The sequence below is a fragment of the Lontra canadensis genome, unplaced genomic scaffold, assembly GCF_010015895.1.
Source record: "Lontra canadensis isolate GAN:19392208 unplaced genomic scaffold, GSC_riverotter_1.0 scaffold173, whole genome shotgun sequence".
NCBI lineage: Eukaryota > Metazoa > Chordata > Mammalia > Carnivora > Mustelidae > Lontra > Lontra canadensis.
Window position 1 is genome coordinate 1927737 of NW_022631167.1, and position 20268 is coordinate 1948004.

The following is a 20268-nucleotide window of genomic DNA, read 5'->3' on the forward strand; positions in this document are numbered from 1 at the left end:
TAGTGTAGTTCTTACACTATTTTAAGATGTAGTGTAGGAGGTAGTCTAAGTCCTCCAACTTTGTTCTTCTTTTTGAAGTTGTTTTGGCTATTTTAAGTCCTTAACATTTGCATGCAAATTTCACTATCAGTTTGTCAATTTTTATTAAGAAAAAAACCCAGTGGTATTGTGATGGAGATTATACTGAATCCCCGTATGTTGGCAGTATCGACATCTTACTAATATTGAGTCTTTCAGTCCATAAACATTGTATATAACTTTATTTATTTAGGTCTTCTTTAGATTTTTCAGTAATTATTTTGTCATTTCCGTGTAGAGGTTTAGCACATATTTTGTTAAATTTATCCACAAGTATTTTATGTCTTTTGATGCTATTGTAAGTGGTATTTGTGGTAGTAACCCTCCAGGTTGGCCTGAAATGCTCCTTCCCTCCTAGTATCCATGCCCATGTATAGTATCCTCCCCTACCCCCCAACACATATTGTGCCAGCATTGATCTGTGTGACCTATTGAATATGGTGGAAGTGATGGAATACCACTTCTGAGACTGAATAATCAAAGACATTACAGCTCCTTCTTTGCTCTCTTATATTGCTTGTTCTGAAAGACATGGGAGCAGCTCTACTGAAAGGTCCAATGGGGACCTCTCAGTGGAGAAACTGAGACCTCTATCAGCAAGATGTGAATGAGTGATGTTGGAAGTAGATCCTCCAGCCCCAGTCAAAACTTCAGATGAGTGCAGCCCCAGTTGGCATCTTGATAGCAACCTTCTGAGAGATGCTGAGCCATGCTACTCCAAACTGCTCCTATATTCCCGACTCTCAGAAACTATGTGAGAGAATAAATGTTTGTTGTTTCAAGCTGCTAATTTGGTAATTTGTTATGTAGCAATTGAGAACTAATATAGTATTGTTTCTTTTAAATTAATGGTATCTATTTTATTTCAATTTCTAGTTCTTTGTTTCCAGAATATAAACATTCTTTTCTTTTTCTAATATAGACCTTGTATCCTGTGTCCTTGCTAAAATCAGCTCTTTTGCAGATATTTTAGGCTTTTCTGCATAGGCAATCATGTCATCTGTGACAAAGACAGTTTTACTTCTTTTCAAATCTGCATGTCTTTTATTTATTCGACTGCCTTATTAAACTGGCTAGGATTTTTAGTATAATGTTGAATAAGATGGTGAGAGCAGATATTCTTGCCTTGTTTTTGATCTTGAGGGGAAAGCAGTTCAGTTATTCACCATGAGTATAATGTTAGCTGTAGATTTTCCAAAAAATGCTCTTTATCAGGTTGGGGAAGTTTTCTTCTGCTCTTAATTTACTGAGGGATTTAAAAACACACACCCTCCCCACTCTGTAGTTCCTGTCATCAATACTAGATTTATAGTTTTATTATAGTAACAAATACTTGTTACAGTGAGATCTACACTCATACACAGAATTACTATATTTAAATTGATATAGAACAATATTTACATTTTAAAGTTACACTTTTGAAATTAGATGATGAAGAGCAGCTTAAGTTTTACAACACAGAAAAGAGCACATAAGACAAAAATAGAGGTGGAGCAAAAATATAACTATCTGTTCTTTAGATAGCATGTGGAGACTTTTTGTCAGAAAGCTACATCTTCTCAATCCGATTGTCCAAGTCATTAAAATATGGATAATTCAGTGTCATTTTGCCAGAAACTTGTTTGGTGGGATTAACCTGCCAATGTGCTGACATTTTTGAAAGCAAATCCAAGCCATTTCAACCAAGTTTATGATATGGGATGCTAGACTTCCTGGTTTCCACTTGGGAAATATGCTCTTAACAGTTTTATAAAGATTCCACTTCTGGCCATACTTCATTACTGGGGGTGCCCAAAGCTCTGAAAATCCTAAAGAGTTGATCAATTTCTGAATCCCCATGGAAAAGTGACTTATTAGTTGCTAATTCTGCAAATAGAGTATCTGCATTCCAAATGTCAACAGGACCTGTGAGCTGACCCCAGCAATACCTCTATGCCAGTGTTATTACTTCATGGACAATATATACTACTAGGTATTCCAGAAATGCTGGCAAGGTCGAAACCAGCCAACTTAGTTGTTCCTTTGTTGTCAATAGATTTTGAGGTTTTAAGTCTCTGTGAAGAACTCGTCCAGAATGACAAAACAATATCCCTTGTATGATTTGGCCCAAATAAGTCTTAATATGTGAAGAATCCATGAACTGACTAGGAGGGATAGAATCCAAGTATTTCTCAAGAACCAAGGAATTCAGAGATGTGATACAAGCTGGAATCCTGTATAAACACATCTTGAAGACTGACTATATTTAGATGACAAAGTTCTTTTAATAGAGAAATTTCCTGAATTGTGGAACTAAGAAACTCTTCGTCTTTACTTTCTTGTCTGATTTTGTTCATGGCTACCACTTGACCTATAGTTTTACGTCTACCCTTGTACATGGCTCCATAGATATTTTCTCCAATTTTTCCAATTTTGGTGTCATATTTTATAGTTATCCAATAGGTATGGTGAATCCTGGCTTATTATTCTGTGATGGTAGTCTTGGGCAAGTTGGGGTCATAGTGGAGGCAGTTGTGGCAGCTTCCTTGTCTGTGTCTTTCTTTCTTACACTTTTGAGAACCTGAGAATTTTTATTATGAATCATTTTCTAATAATCCTTCTGAGTCTGTTGAGATAAGCATTTTTTTTTATTTTGTTAATATGCTAAATTTCATTGATTGATTTTTAAAAAATATTTTAACATTTATTTATATTTGAAAGAGAGAGAGTGGAAGCAGGGGGAAGGGTAGAGGGAGAGGGAACAAGCAGGCTCCATACGGAGTGGGAAGCCTGATGCAGGGCCTGATCCATGACCTTGAGATCATGACCTGAACCAAAATCAAGAGTTGGATGCTCAATCGACTGAGCTATCCAAGTGCCCCCAGTGATTGAGATTTGAACCTTGTGTTCCTGAGATAAACCCCACTTGGTCATTATACCTGAATTATTCTTAAAAATATTTGATGAATACTTTTACTTTTTTATTATTTATGGCATATCTGCATTTTGTGCATCTTCAAGAGACCAGGAGACCCTACTCCCCATTGGCTGCTGTTGAGTTACAGTAGTCCCTTGGTGCCTGAATGTGGGTGGACAAGTGTGTTTTGTAACCCTCTCAGATCCTTGGGGGAAGTGTCCAGACCAAGACATAAGAGAACCTTGGTGGACTGTTGATAATATCCTGCCCACTTGAGTAAATTTATTTGTTCAAATCAAGTATTTGTTCAACTTTAATTTGGAGCAGCTGAAACTGGGATAGTAAGGGGAGGAATGGAGAGGGAGGACTGCTGGTGGAAACCTCAATGTAGGGAGAACATTTAGATCCTGGCTACCCTACAATGACAAATATTCACAATCCAAAGCATGGCTCCTGGGGTCTTAGTTCTAGCTCCAGGACTGTTTTATGGTATTCCTTTTGCTTTTTCTGAGAAGAGTTTTGAAATGATGTTTTTTCCTCCATTGCCTTAAGTTTTTACTGGTGTACTAGTACCCTGGTGATGGACGAGCATATATTTCCTTACATGTTGGAGCACCAGACAGCTGCCTGGTGGACCCACTCCTTCATCTGACTCTGGCCTGACTATTTTCTTTTAGTGCTTTGAATTTATTAAGCGTTTGAATCAGTATTTGGTGAAAACTCAGTGTCCCCTTCTTTGGGACTCCAAGGAGACGGGTATGAGATTCTATGAAAATTTATTCTCACTTGAGAGCATTAAGAGCAAGCATTAAAAAAAACCTCTTCTGGTCTGCCTTGGAAGCTAGAGTCAGTATCCATGTGCTCTGAACTGGGGGCCTAAAATATGAGACTGGGAAAAGGAAAATTCCAGTAGATGAAATGATAAGAGAGAACCTGCGTGGCTCCACCAAGTCCCGAACAGCTGCCAACTTCTCAAAGAAATATGTGGAGAAGGGCTAGAATCTCTTGGCTTTCTCCCACATTCAGTCAGCTATGGACTTTAGGGTCTGTGAAAATAGCTGGTATGCAGCCTAGAGCAATGCAGTCTCTCTTTCTCTGTCCTCTATCCTGTTTTGCATTTTCCCACTCACCTCTCCTCCTCTAATCTAGACTGGGACAATCAGACGACAAAAGAGTTCTACTTTATAATACAAGTGCAGGTAGGTATTTATAGTAGGGAAATGGACTGAATGAGCTAGCTGCTAAAAATAGAAGGTCTGACTTAATCCATTCGGGAAGATTGTGGCCCAATGCATTTAGGGATAAAATAAATCAGTTCAGATATAATGTTCAGAAAAAGTAGCCCAGATTGGGATAGTTGGCTTCTCATGAGAAACGATATAGATTTTTCCAAATGGGCAGCAATGGTGGGGATGAGCTTTGCAGGCAAAAGACTTGACCATTAGCCTGGACATCAGAAGATCTTCAAATACAAATTCTCTGTCAATTTTATGGTTGATGCTCATTCATTTTCCCCATATGTGCAGGTTCTTTGAATGAATATCAAATGCACGACATTTATTGAGCACTGAGTGCCGTGCACCATGCTACACCCTTCTCATGCTGTTTTGTTTAGGTCTCACAAGAACCCTAGTATATGCTCTCCATTCTGCTGATAGACGAAGTGAGGCTTGGTTAGGATTTTCCAAAGCCATGTTGTTTGTGGATAGAAGGTTGAGATTTGAACTCATTTGGAGATAGAAACTGAGTCTTCTAGTATTTATACAGTCCCCTTGACATTTTATTCTGGGCTGTGCACGTATAGGCCCTCAGCTGGTACTTGTTTATGGTGAAGACTTTCTTGGCTACCTCTCTCTTTTATCTCTTCCTACCTTGAGTTCAACAGCCTACTGTGCTATTCAACTTTACATCTACCTTATGTCATCTATTTTATCAGTCAGGAATGTTAGTTCCAAAAAAACCCTACCTCAACCAACATGATGGTCTTAAAAAAATGACTGTAAAGTCTTTGGTACTCCTCCTATTGAGATTTGGGGTCTGTGGCTCCCCTCCTTGAATCTGCTGTTTTGACCACCTGAGCACTGCCAAAGTGACACTGCCTGACTCCTGCAGGAGGCTAGGTCATAAGAAGCCATGCAGCTTCCGCTTTGTTCTCTTGGAACACTCACTGTCCATGCTGTGAAAAGCCAAAGCCATATGGAGAGGCCCTATGTGTGGATGCACTGGTCATCAGTCCCATCTGAGTCCAGTCCTTGGTTAGCCCAGCCCAGATAACAGACACATAATTGAAGAAGCCATTGAAAGTGGATTCTCCAGGTCTAGCTCTTCTGGTTCAGTGTTTCTGTCATCCAGATGTTTGTTTCCTCAGTAGAGGCCCCAGACATCATGGAGTGGAGACATACCATTCCACCAGGACCCTGCGTGAAGCCCTGACCCATGGAATCTGAGGAGTGTAAGGAATATTATTACATTTTAATGATTTGAGCTACTCTTAAATCATACATCAAAATCATATGGTGGTCTTTCATTCATAATTATTATTTTTAAACTTTTTATTTACCTATTAATTTTAATTCCAGTGTAGTTAACATACAGTGTTATGTTAGTTTTAGGGATATAATATAGTGATTCAGTAATTCTGTATATTTACTCAGTGTGCTTCATGATGGGTGTACTCAATCCCCTTCCCCTGTTTTACTCATCCCCCCACCCACCTCCCCTCCAGTAACCATCTGTTTGTTCTCTAGAGTGAAGCATTAAAAATTATTTTTAATCTACCAGCTGACAGCTCAGTTAGGTCTTCCTTGGATTATGTGGAAACTGCAATCCACTGACTTTTTCTGTCACCAAGTTTTGGAGTAGCCTGTTACATATAAAGAGCAGCTAGAATATCCAAATTCATTCAACTAGATGGTGAGTTTTAAAAACAGAGACAATGCTGGTTACTTCTCTGGAAAGCTTCTTGACATCCTATTCAGCACTAAGAACATCACTTCTGTGTAGTATGTTTATGTATTGAAGAAAGGGAAGAAGGAGGAGGTTTTTCATAGCAGAGGTCTTCAGATTTTTTCCCTTGAGTATCCCTTGAAAGAATTTGGAGAGACAATGTATGCCTGTGCGTATTTTCATTTGATATCTACAGTTTCCCATTATAACTTTACATAGTTGCAAAAATTGTGATTTGGGGGATATTGTAAATACTGACATTTAAAAATAAACCTTTATTTGCTCTTTCAAGTTCCCAGTGAAGTCTAAATATCATGTGACTTGATACTACTCTGTTCCATTTACAGATACTCAAACAAGCTTTTCTTCAGCAGTCAGACATTTTTACATCATTTCTTTTCTCCTTGATTCATATTTTCATTCCATTCTCCCCACAGAATTTTTTCCTAATGTAATAAATTTTTATGCTTGAAAGTTTTTTATTGATTTCAGTATCATACTTCTTTGCAACAAAAACATACATATAAATTGAAATAGCATTTTAAAACATTTCATGTGACTAAAAGCCTTTAAGTATTGAAACATGTCTTCTGGATTGAATTCTCATTATAATTATTACTACTATACAGCTGAGAAACAACATAAATATATATTTTTATATACAATTATTAAACACAAAAAGTGAAATGCATTAGAAATGCATCTCTATGAAGTGGATGGGATTTTATAAACTTTTTCATCTACCTGTAGGTGAATATTACTTATTGCTAGAATGAGACAATTATAAATACTATTTTTTTTTATTAAGACAAATGTTGAAAAGATTCACATGAGTACATGGAAAATGTTGTTCATATAAGTAGACGGAAATAATATAAGGAACATTGTTGCATTTGAATTGAGTACTTCCAACTAATATATTAAAAATCACATAGTGATCTATCATCAGAAATTATTATTTGATGATCTGTCAGCTGTCAGCTCAAAAGGTCCTCTCTGGATTATGTGGAAAACACCTGACTTGGGAAAAAGCATGTAACTAGACATTTGAGTTGCTCACTTGCAAATGACTTTGTTATCCTCTCATTATAGATATTCACATCAGAATGTCTATTTACTCCCTCTGTTTGGAGCCCTGGAGGTTTATACTCCAGCTTTGGGATGAGTGAGAACTGTGCCTTTCTTTTGGTAAGTGGGAGAAAGTCTTCCCTGAAAGAGAAGGTGGGTGGGGAAGGAGAGCTCTCTTGATACCCCAATGCAGGCAGATCAATTTTAGGAGAGTCTGCTGGAAAACAGAGTTTGGAAATTGATCCTCATAAATCTATGCCCCCAAACCAAGTCCTTTTGTACCCTTAAGAGTATGTGTACCTGCATTTGAAGACCACTGTTCCAAAGGCTGCTAGAACCATAGCAGTATTGACACTTTTGGATGGATAGGTTTGCCAGAGTTTCTTCCAGGGTATTGGCTCTCAATGGAGTGCTCTGTGCTAAGTGCTTTATAGGGAACATGACACTGAGTCCTGAGATCAACCTGCTGATGAGGATGCAAGGGTTGAAGGAAATAGCAGCCATCAAATACCAATGCTGGGATTCAAGCCCCAGCCTATGGGTTTATAGTGTCTGAGCACTTTAGCTGCTGTGTTAAATGGGGTAGCACAGTGGGCATTGGGAGCACAGCTCTTTACAGGAGCTGCTTCCTAGACTGCTGTTGCTTTTAGTTTTGCCTCCTCCTTGGCAAGTTTTTTCAAAGCAGTGGTTCTTAAAGTGCATGGCTGGACTGCACTGCCAGAATTTCTGATTTGGTAGATCTGGGTGAGTCATGCATTTTTAACAGGGTCCCAGGTCTGGAAAGCACACTTTGAGAAACACATATCTAAAGCATGTCCATCCTCATGGGAGAGATCCCATTTCTAACACATTTGGGGACTGATAATTTTTTCTTTTAAATGTCATTTAGGGCAGAGGTTTTTACCTGCCTGGAAGTGAGTATGTATAGCTGTGTACATTACATGGTTATTCCAATACCGGAAATGACTTTGGAAAAACTTGTACCGTAGAAATTTTGGCTGGAGATTTTTTTTTTTAAGATTTTATTTATTTATTTGATCAGAGAGAGATCACAAGTAGGCAGAGAGGCAGGCAGAGAGAGGGGCGGGGGAAGCAGGCTCCCTGCCGAGCAGAGAGCCTGATACGGGACTTGATCCCAAGACCCTGAGATCATGACCTGAGCCGAAGACAGAGGCTTAACCCACTGAGCCACCCAGGCTCCCATGACTGGAGATTTTTTTTTAAGTGATATTACCCCAGTTGTGTTATAGAAGGAGATACATAAGTCCTCTGGGTCTTCGCCCAGTTGTTCTCTTTGTCTGGATGGAATGTCCTTCCCCTATTCTTCACCCATTGGTTCAATCTTGCAGACTCATCTCCAGATGCTGTCTTCTATCCAAAGCTTTCTGGCTGAGTTAAGTACCTTTACTCTGAATTCCTCCAGCCCCACATAGGATTATATAGAAGTGATCTTGTTTAAGTGTTATCTCTTTCACTGGATGATAAATTTCATACTAAGTGCTCAATAAATAATAACTAGCCAACATTTACCATGTGCTAGGCATTTGCTAAACACTTTGTATATAATATTTCATTAAATCCTTGCAACAACCTTATGAGGTAGATGCTGTTATCATCCCTATTTCATAGCTGAGGACACTGAGGCCCAGAAAGCCAACTTAGCCAAGGGCATATTATTCAGGGGCATGTCCCTGTGGTCCAGGACTGACCTGCAGGCTTGCAGCCCCCAAAATATCGATCTGTGAGCTCATGAGCTCTCCTATATCAACAGAATCCCAGGACCTCGGTTTGTGTGGTGACAAATCCCAAGTGGAACGGATGCTCCGTGCTCTGTATTCTCTCCCTTGTGGTAGGCTCCTCAAGGATCCAGAATGTGTAAGCCTCCATCTGACTAGCCAGCACAAGCTCAGACCAGGGGAGTTGGTAATATGGGCCCAGTCTCTAGTGGCCTCGGGTAGAGACAATCCATTGCAGCAACAAGGATGTTGCTACGAACATCGGGTGCGTCCTTGGGCACTATTGCTTCACAGATAAAAGCAGGTTCAAATTCCAGCTCTGCCACTTGCTAGCTATGTGACCTTGGACCCTCTCATCTGAATAAGATGTCGATAATGATGGAACCTATCTCAGGGGCTTGTTGTGAGGGATAAATGCATGAGCATATGTAAGGAACTTAGAAGTGTGCTAAGTATATAACAAGAACTGTGGAATCGTTTCGTCTCAGTGCCCCGTGTAACCCTGGTATACAGTAGGTGCTCAATGCATATTTTGGAATTAATGATCAGTGTATGGGTGATTAATCTGACTAGAACATTGTTAGAGTCTACCAATGTTTACTTGACGGCAGTGACTTTCAAAAAAATTTGACAGTAAAGATATACATTACAAATTGAAACTACTACACACGTGTATACACAGACACACTTCATGGAAATAATACTTATCATTATTACATGTGATGCATTCTTATATTTTCTATTCTATTTAACGTAATAAAATACTGGAAACCTTTGATACATTTTACCACTTCCTAAGGAGAAAGGGCTGGCAATTTGATAAATCAACTGCCTTAAGAGACTTTCTTCTTAATGGACATATTCCATCTATGGATATGTTACATGAGGCAGATTTTCATATCTTTGCCCTGACTGCAGAAGACAGGCTCATTTTCTCATTTTCAAGCTCCTGGGTGGCTATATTCTGGTCAATAGAGACAATTTCTCCTATTCTGTGGCTGGACACATCTCTCTTCTCTCAGCTGGGGCTGGCCTTGAGGATTGTGCTTCTTCCCAGGGCCAGTAGCCTTCCATGAGGCTACAACTTTCTCAGGACTGGAAGGGCTGAAGCTGTGGCCTCAAAGAGACTGTGTCAAAGGGTTCATGTCATTTGAGCAAAGTTTGGATTTGGCTAAGGAAATGCTGTCTTTCCTTTAAGGTCTCTTGGTCTTGGTTTGAACTCTTTCACCTAAGGTTGACCCGTATCTGCTGTGGGGAAGGTCTTGGTCTTGCCCTGCTCCTGGGCCCATCAGATGTAATTCACCACCACTCCTCCTCCTGACATGGGCTATGGGCTCTTGGGTCTTCACCCGTTCTACACTGGAGAAGCCTTTTGCTGGCCTTTAGCGCATATTTATGAGTTTTTGGTGGCTGCAAGGGGTGAGAAGGAAAATGTGTTTTGCTGTTGGAGAACAGTGATGGGGTGGGCTGGGCTGTGGTGTGGTTGAAGGAGAGGGTAGGTGGAACAGACTGTCCTGAGTTCCAGCTGCTGCTTTGGGTTGTGCTTCCCTTTCTGGGGTCACTCTTGGTTTTTCAAGTGAATAGTAAGGGCTGTATCCTTGGGAAACTTTCGTAGCCACCATCTTGGTTCTTTTCAAGGCTTGTGTATAAATCCCGCATGTGATACTGGTTCAAGACCCAGGAGAGGAAAAGACAAGGTTATAGGGCCAGGGGAACTTAATATATCAATGATAATGCTAATAATTCCTGCTACTACTTATTGAGGGTCTCTGAGCTTTGCCACCTGTGGATTCTGCCTCCTAACTCTGCCTGGAAACTGTGTCTCTGCTCTGTAGTTGTGCCCATGATTCATCTTTGTTGTTCAAGCATTTTAAACTCTATTCCATTGTTTCTTGGAAATGCTAGAGCTAGCCTTCCCAAACCATGGCCATTTAGGGCTCCTATTATTTCTGGCTTGAGAAGGTGCATACCTCCATCTGTCTCCCCACACTCGTTTTGTCCTTCTGTTCCCCATCATTTTTCTAAAATATTAGTGTTAGTCTATTCCCCCAAAGACTTGGTAATGCAGACTCTTTCAATTTGCTGATTTTGCATATGTTCACATTTTCCAAGTATTCCCTAGACTATTTTTTTTTGACAGTCATTTTTGCAAAGTCTTCATTACTTCCAAATTGTTTAAATGTGTTTCTTGCTCTCCCCCTCTTTCCTTTCTGTACTTCTTTTATTCTAGCATTGGGTCCTAGATTTTTGGATCTCATGGAGTAGAAGTTAAAAAAAAAAAAAAGACAGAAAGACAGGGTAACTTACATAGGTAACTTACATAAGGTTACTATCTTTTTATTTTTCCAAATAATGACAACCACTGTTTACTTTACCGTCACTTCATAAAAGAAGTTGCCCAGTGGAAATTCAGTAGCTATTAATTGCCTTTGTGGAGATATGGTCTCAAAGAAGCTCTGTTTCCTCCCTGATTCCAGTTCACTACAATCTTTTGGGCACCTGCTGTGTGCTCAGCACCGTGGTGGACACAAAAGAGGGATTAGACTTTTGCCTTTATCCTCAGGGATCCCACAGAGGAGACAAGACAAGCAGCTGTGTAGGACTATAACTTTTGTGTCTATCTTCCCCATGAGACTGAACTTCTTAAAGGTAGAGATCATATCCTATGTCTCTGTGTCCCACTCTACCAGCGTGGTGTCTGACACATCATATATGGTCTATCAATGTTTGCTCACTCAAAGTGAATTACAGGACAATGAAAGGTCAAATATGCATAGATGTTCAATGGTAGTGAGTCATGGACCAATACTAATGGTGCTATACCATGAATTGTAGGATAGCACAGGAAGGCAAGGGTTCGCAGCTGACTCAAAGTGACAGGAAGACTTCATGGAAGGGGACAGTGAGATATGACATGGGCTTTCAGGAATGAGCAGAAGTCACATGACCTGGCTATAAGCAATGGGAAAGTAGCTTGAGGCCCAAGTGATAGTATTCAGGAGAGGTTATATCTTTGTTTTGCAGGCTTATTGCTTATTTGGAGTTTATTTGGTAGCATAGGGGTGGTGATAGACACCAAAAAACCATTTAGGGTAGTGGTTCCAAACTGGAGATGGTGCTCCCCCCACCCCCCAACCTCCACCCCCGGGGATGTTTGGCAATATTTGGAGACATTTCTGGTGCCACTGGCACAATTCTGAGCATATGGTACAGGCTAGGGCTGTTGTTCAACACCTTACAATGTACAGGACAGTCCTCTTGTCCTATGAAATAATTGGCTGGTCCAGAATGTCAGTAGTGTTGTAGTTTAGGACCCCTGATGTGGGGTGATTGATAAGGAGTAGGAAACACATATGGTGCTGTCAGTAGGTATTTATGACCACAAGCGATGCCGGGAAGTAGGGGCCATGCTGTGATGGGGTAACACCTCTCTCCTCTCCAAGGAACTTCCCTCTGCTGGCCATCTCCTATTCCACTTCTCTCCCTGACTTGCATTGCCAGAGGTCCTTCTCCTCTCTTATTGTGCCCTCCCCCTCTTTGGCCTGATAGTTCCAGAACTTCTCCTGGCTCCCTTCAAGTCCAAGACCTCAGAGCTACCCAGGAAACTCTGGAAGGTTGTTTGGGCAAGAATAGAATTTGGAGCTGAATCCAAGATCTCTTGGCCCAAGATAGGTCTCTACCTTCATGTCGTCTCACCTACAGTCCTTGTGTTAAGTTTCATGGTTAGGTATTTATTCAGAGGACATTTTGGCTTTCTCACATTTCTAACCTGCTAAGTCCAAGTTAGGCTTTTTTTTCCTCCTTTGGATGCCATAGTGACATTTGTTTACCTTAGAGGTGACAGTAGGGTATAGAGAGTATATATTACTGTGCCATTAATTTTCTGTATGTTAGTAAGTACTCTTTGAAAAAAAGAGTTCATGGTGAAATTGAGAAACAAACAAAAAAACAACCTAACAAACCAAGCTAACAAACAAAACCCAAGAGCATGGTTGCAGAGAAAATTCCTGGTTGCTGGAGGATGGGTAGGGAGCAGATCAGGGTGAGTGAAATGGGTGAAGGGAGTTAAAAAATACAAACTCCCAGCTCTAAAAGAGACATCAAATGGATATAATATATAGCATAGGGTCTATAGTTAACAACAGTGTATTGTATATTTGACAGTTGCTATGAGAATAGATCTTAAAAATTCTCATCACAAGAAAAACGATTGTAATTACAGATGGAGATGGATGGTAGCTAGACTTATTGTGGGGACCATTTCACAATATATAAAAATATCAAATGACTGTTGTACACCTAAAACTAATATAATGTTATTTGTCAATTATATATAAATTCAGTTTAAAAGTTCAGAAAAAAAATTTCAGTGGCCACTTATGTCTAGGAAACCAACGGGTTAAACAGATATTTTATTGTAAGACTTCTTTGAGTCTTTATCATCCATACGGACATTTTGAATTTCTGAGAGGAAGACATGGTATTCTATATTCTCAAACTTAACTGACCATGGGACACCTTTTACATAGCACAAATCGACACTTAGTTTGGGAATCCCAACCTCATGCTTCCATTATTTGTCACATGGTTCTGCAATTTGTTGTTGATATGAATGTCTTTCTTATTGGACTAAAATCACTGAAGGCCTGGATGGTGTCTTGTGACGTTTGTATTCTCAGTTCTTCCCCCAATTTCTGGCACATCATGGTCCTCAATAAATGCTAATTGAATAAATCGATGGGTAATATATATAGTGCACCTTGCACAGTTTCAATGAATGCTAGTTCTTGCCTCGCTCCTTCCTTTATTCTTTCTCAGTGGATAAAAATGTTTTGGAAGACATAGGAAGGAGTAGAATGAGGCTGTGAAGTGATGGTGTCTTTGACCTTGACATTTTGATTTACTAAAAAGACTGCATGAGGATCCACACTCCATGCATGTGACAGTTAGCCAATGTGCCTCTGAGACTTGCTTAAGCAAGGGCTGCTTTTTTGTTTGTAACTTCATACCACAGAGTAACATTGGTTAAGTCTCATCTGGAGCATTCCACTCAATTTGGGACATCGACTGTTAGGAAGGAGGAGATATTGGTTTTGTTAACACCCCTAATCCTGACTGCTTCTTGAAATGACTATCTAAGAGGGTAAACAAGATATTCACCACTGATGAGGGTCTTCCTGGAAGGGTACTGGAGATCTGGATATCCCAAATTATGATAATGGTGAAGGAAATGGTGTTGGGTACAGGGACACATTTTAACCTTCTGAAGAGCAGCATGTGTTATAAAGAAAAATGCTTTGGTCTGGCGTGACCAAACCTGGGTTTCAGTGTCTGTGTGATTGTGGTGTGATTGTGGGTGAGTTTCCTGCCCCCCCCCTGGTTCTGAGTTTTCTTGTCTCTAAAATGAAGGTTTGGGACTGGAAGATGTTTGCAGGTCTCTTTGGACTTGATAAAGCATAACTCTGAAACATTGGAGGGTGTGTTGGAGAACAGAGTCTAGGCTCCATATTTTTTCGGTGGGTTTCAGAGGGCAGAACGGAGACCAGAGTTTGAAGTTCTCTAGGCGGGAAAAGAAGAGGCCAGTTTGCTGCTCAATGGGAAAAAACTCATTTCAGAGGGAGGGAGAAGGTAGACAGTTCTTGTCACCAGAAGTGCCTCTAGAGCCACCTGCTTTGGCTGTTCTAGAGTCAACCTTTAAGACACTTCCCTTCACTTGTTTTAAGTAAACATTTTATTTTAGAATAATTTTAGGTTTACCGAAAATTTGTGACGATAATCGAGAATTTCCATATACCTTATATCCAATGTCCCCTAATATTAACATTTTGCATTAGTATGGTACATTTACTATAATTGAGGAACTGACAAGCATCCGCTATTATTAAGTGGAATCCACACTTTATTCAGGTTTTCTTAGTTTTTATCTGATATCCTTTTTCTGTTCCAGGATCCCATCCAGAATATCCCCTTCCAATTATGTTCCTCTTGGCTATGACAATTTGTCAGACTTCCTTTGTTTTTGATGACCTTGACACTTTTGAGGAGTACTGGTCAGGCATTTTGTGGACTGTCCCTCAGTCGGGGTTTTTCAAGATTAGACCAGGGTTGCGGGTTTTTGGGAAGAACACCACGGAGGTGAAGTGCTCTCTTCCTCATCACATCTTATCAATATGACTTATCATTAACGATGCTGACCTTGACCCCCTGGCTGAGCTAGTGTTCATCAAGTTTCTCTGAGTTGTATTATTTTTGTTCCTTTTTGTAGTGTGCTCTTTGGAGGGACATCATTAGGTGCAGCCCACACTGACGGAGTGGGGAGTTAGGCTCCCCCTCCTTGGGGAGAGTCCTCAGTTTTCAATAAAAAAATAAGAATTATTTTGACTTTTGCTCTCCTCCCAGGTCTCACACAGAGCCCTCAGTGCAATGAGTGAGACTGTTCTCATTTCTTTGTCAAAGTGAGACAGCTAATCAAGGCGTGGGGATTTACTTAAGCTAACAAATGATCATCCTTCCCTGTAGAAGGGTTACCAGAATGCTGAATTTGCTAATTACTCTTCTCTCTGCTTCTCCCAAGCAGTGATCTTGAGGGATGAGACAAATCTGTCTTAAATGAGGGCTGCAACTGGGGAATCTGGGAGGCTGAGGAAGAGGGAGGGTAACCATTTACCCAAAATGAAGGGGGGTGGGGCGCAGGCAGAACTGAAGGGGCCTGAGGGATAGGTGAAGAGGGAATTAACAGAGAGTTTGTTCTCTGGGCCTAATTGAAATTCCTCAGTCTGTGCCATCTATCAGCATTTCTTCTGGATTACTGCTTGTCCCCCTGCTAATGGGGGGTTGAGGAGAAATGTTGATCTTGGGTGCAGTAGCTGCATAGAACGTCTGCTTAGATGGAGTCTCTTGGCCTCTGTTCTCAACCAACTGCCATTATACTCTAGATCAGGGTTTTGACAGCCTTGTTTTCTCTTCTGCTCATATCCAGAGCTGAAGTTTGTGCTCAAGACTGCCTCTAACTGGCTGTGTGATCTCTGATCCCCCACTTCCTCATCAGTAAAGTGATGTGTTAGTTTGAATAAGAAAGGTAAGTATATGATTTCTTATTCCTTTTCATACTTCGGGAAGAAATTGCTAATTGATCACATCATTCTCTCCTTCTGAAGACAGATGTGGCCTCAGAATCCTTCTCAACATAGTGTTCTATGTATTAACTAAGTATCAGTTGGTGTGGGCAAGCAAGTCAATGATTTGCCATCCCTGGAGTAGATGCTCTTTTGGGGCCTTGAAGGTTTTAAGGTTCAGATTGGCATGATTCATCCATTATTCAATCAACAAATATTTCTGCATATGTATGTGTGCCAGGCACTGTGCTAGACACTGGGTAGACTTGATGTATAAAAGAAACATGGTCCCTGTCTTTGTGGAACTTATAAATGGTAAATCCTTTGATAAAAGTCATGTGTTGTATCCCTGTAGTTTGCACAACTGGGGAAGTCAAAATCATTTGCCAGTAGGAGTGGTAGGAAATAGATGTTATTAAGCACTTTGGGCAAGTTTCAAATATATTTTCTCACGTAATCCTCACAGCCATCCTCTGTCAGCTAGCAGAATAAGTTGCCCAAGAGCCAAGAGTGGTAATTGGTAAAGCAGAGATTGGATCTTCGGTTGATGTGATGCCAATGGCAATGGTTTTTATAACATGTCTCACTCATGGTACCCAGCCTTTCTGTTCCTCAATAAAGAGCATATCTTCAGTGAGGAAGGAGGGCAAATTAGAGTCCACGCAAGGGAGAAAGAAATGTTGGATGCATTTAGGTGCTGACCTGTTAGGTGCTGACCTCCAGCTGCTGGAGGCTCTGGCCGAGGCTGCTGTGTGGGGCCGATGGTGTCATTCCGCCCAGTGGCGCAGGGCTCTGGCTAGAACAACACCATAAATGAAGCCAGCCCACAGAATGTGCCTCCTCCTGCCCCCTGGATCATTTATCACAGCATACCAGCCTGATTTTTGCTTACGTGTGTCTTGCACTTTTGGTGTAGCCTCCTGGTTTCTAAGCTGTTTAAAGCTCTGAGATTTCTCCCTATACTTTCATGCTGCCTTGAGCTGGGTGGTGCCCTGGAAAGATGTGTTTAGGGAAGAAGAGGAAGGAGGCAAATATTGGGCCTAGCTTGGTTGAACTTGCTCTCTGGGGTGTGGCTCTCCTCCAGACCTAGACCTTGATTAGGGCCTGAGCAGCCAGCCCAGCCTTGCTCTGTTCTCATACCTAGTGTCAAGCTTTCCATGAGAACTTTGCAGTTCAGCTGCTGAATGCCCAGAGCTTCTATCACAGAGACTAATGACATTCAGCGTTTAGAAGTCCAAAAAGTTCTCCGTCACTAGTAGGCTCAAGCTGGGTGACATAAAGGACTTTCTGGAAAAGAGAGAGGGAAGAAAATTCCTAAGGCTTCATTCAGATATTTCCAGAAACTACAAAGACTCCCTTTTCTTCTAGAGAAGGCCTCCTTTTCTTCTTTTCCAAAATAACAATTTAGTGGACTATGTGGATCTCTCCTCCCTTTTGAGTGAACTAAGCCTCCCAGTGGGTCCCAATTGTTTTTAGTTGTGTTTCCCTGAGAGTAAAGCTTGAAGCAAGGACTTATGTGCTGGTAGCTTCTTTGGGAGGGGATTGGTGGACCCTGGATGTGCCACTCAGAATTTCCATCAGGATTGCAGGGCTGATTCCCCATCCGCTGGGGGTGCCATGGCTGATAGCTTGGGGCTGCCTCAGTTACAAAGAGCCACCAGTTCAGGGTCACAGTCACTTCTGGAGTGGATTACATCCAATGACTAATGGAAGCCAGGATAGATCTCTAGCCCCTTCATCCCAACACAGGGATCTCCGAGAAGTGTCACCTCAGCTTCCACAGTCCTTCAAGGGTCAGTGGAAGGGCACCTGCTGCTTCCGGCCCTCCTTCTCCACAGGTGTTGTTGATTCCCAGAGCCCACAAGCAAATCCAGCCTTCAAGTGCAGGTGCCACAAGGGTCTGGGAAAGCAGTTGGTAGGATAGAATGGGGAAGCTGGATCGCTATTGCTTGGAGGGCTGCGAGGACCAGTTAATGAAAGTAGGTGGAGTGGCTGCAAGCTTTAATCTTGGGATTTGGGATATATGCCAGCATACAAGGCTGGGTTTCGGTGCAGTGTATTAGCATTTGAGGAATATGGGGTTAATAGTAGCCATGAAGGCTGGGTGGCTGTTGCTAAGTGTTGATTTGTGACCCCTCCAACCAGAGAGCCTGCCACGCTTTATTTGTGTACCCTCTCCTTTTGTTGTGCTCAGAAATTACCTCTGTGTAGTGAGCTGGTGCCATAGGAGGCCTCATCTGTCTTGTTTCTCTTTTGTTGGTCACCACGTTGCTGTGTTGGCTGTTACTTCTGAAAACTGATGTTCCTATGGTTTTTCTGGTTTTCCAAGTTTAAGGTAGGAGGGTAAATCTGGGCCCTGTCATTCTATCTTGTGCAAGGGCACAAGTCCTTTATTATTATTATTTTTAACTTACCACTTGATCAACACAAGGGATTGTAAAGGGAATTTTTGGTGGTTGTGGTGAGTGACAGTAACACAGTCAGGGTTCTAGAGCTCAGCTGTTAACTTGACCGAGCCTTGCTAGGATTTTTTCGGCCGAAATTGATGATTTTTCCGCCCTGCAGAAGTAGGTCTCTTTCCATAATGCTCCTCCATGGAGACTGGTTTGTATCTCTGTAATTGATGTGAGTGTCCCCTCTGTAGGTTTGAGTGCCCACCAGCCGTTTCCAACAGGGGCAGCTGTATGTGCTGACATCCGAGTTTTGTATCAAGGATCAGGGCTGTTTGGTCTGGGTAGTGACTGCCAATGGCGTTCAGTGGCAGCAGGAGCAAGAGGGTGTGTAAGACTAGAAAAGCCACAGAGGTGAGTGTGGGGTGAATAAAAGAAATCAAAATTCAACATCCAGCAGGAAACCAGGTAAACACAGGAAGGAAGGAGGAAGCCAGGCCTGTGACTGTTGCTGTGCCCAGGCCCGGAGCACCAGAGGCATTTTCTTTCCGGGAGAGTGAGTGGGTCCAGGGAAAGATGCAGAGTCAGGGGGATGCCCAGGGGACAGGCCTGAGGAGCTGGGTCTGACAATTCTACTGTGAGGACATTCTTTGTTGCGTTCCAAGTCTGACCTCTCCCAGAGAGCCTCAGATTTTGGGTTCAGAAACCTATGAAGCTTACAGACATTGGGGAAGGTATGTGCTATGGTGAGTGCTGGAAAGTGTGTAAGCCTGTTGATTCACAGACCTGTACCCCTGGGGCTAATAACACATTATATGTTAATAAAAAAAAAAAAAAGAAACCTATGAAGCAGGCTAGCCTTTCCCAGGAAGTCTGGGACAGGGGTGATTTTAGTGTATGGTGCCTCTCTTCCAGAAGTGACTTCATCGGAGCACAGTCCTATGAGGCACTATTCCTCCTGAGTCACTGAAGCTGGGCAAACAATGCTTTCTGTGTTCTCATCTTTTTTTTTTTTTTTTTTTTTTAAGATTTTATTTATTTATTTGACAGACAGAGATCACAACTAGGCAGAGAGACAGGCGGGGCGGGGGGGAAGCAGGCACCCTGCTGAGCAGAGAGCTCGATGCGGGACTTGATTCCAGGATCCTGAGATCGTGAGCTGAGTTGAAGGCAGAGGCTTAACCCACTGAGCCACCCAGGCGCCCCCTGTGTTCTCGTCTTGAAGAGTCATCAGCAAGTTCAATGTTCTTAGAAACCCTGCCATGAAAAAAGCAATTTAATTTTACCTAGCTGTTCCTGCCTTTGCCCTGCCACAGGAAACAGGAAGTCCCTCTTCGGTAACTGGCTGGGGGCAGGGGGTGCACATAGTCCACAGCAGGAATTAAAGGAGACTGTGGCTCAGTCTTTCTGCCCTGTACACCGCCCATCCAGCAATGCTGGTCCTCGGGTTTCTGGACTCCATCAGCTGTACCAGCTAGCTAGTGCCTTTGCAGGAGCAGCTTAGCTTGTCCTCTGTGCTAGAACACCCTGTCCCATGTCCATCCCCCCCTTCAGTGACTGGCTCATTCTTATCTCTGCTTTCCCCTTACCTGCTCCCACAGGTTCTCCTGGCCACCCTGGCTAAAGTTGGCCTCTGCCAGTAATTTTATTTCCTTCATAGGGCTTCTCCTCTCCCAAAATTATCTCTGTTCATTTACTTGCCCTTCTGTGCACGTGAAATTTCCAGCAGAGCTGGGATCTGGTCTTCTCCACCATGGCCTACCCACAGTCTACACCTGCATCAGGTGTTTCATACGTGATAATATTTAACAGCCATCAGGTTTCATGCAGAGCTCCTGTGGGACAGGCACTGCTCTTGGAGCTTTCCCTGTGTTACCTCGATTTCAAGATTTGGGGAGTAAATTAATGAGGGAAGCCTCCCCGCCCCACACTTACAAATCTAGCTGATGTCTCATCCTACCCTGACTGGGAAGGTCTTGTGGCCAGAATCAGCTGTCTCTGCCTATCACACGGCTGCCGGCTTAGGACCCACGATGCAT

The 20268-nt window shown here is 42.0% G+C and overlaps 1 pseudogene; it reads right to left on the reverse strand.

Moving 5' to 3' along the window:
* Positions 1 to 1627: 1627 nt before the first annotated feature.
* On the reverse strand, positions 1628 to 19887 carry LOC116860278 (annotated as a pseudogene).
* Positions 19888 to 20268: the final 381 nt, after the last annotated feature.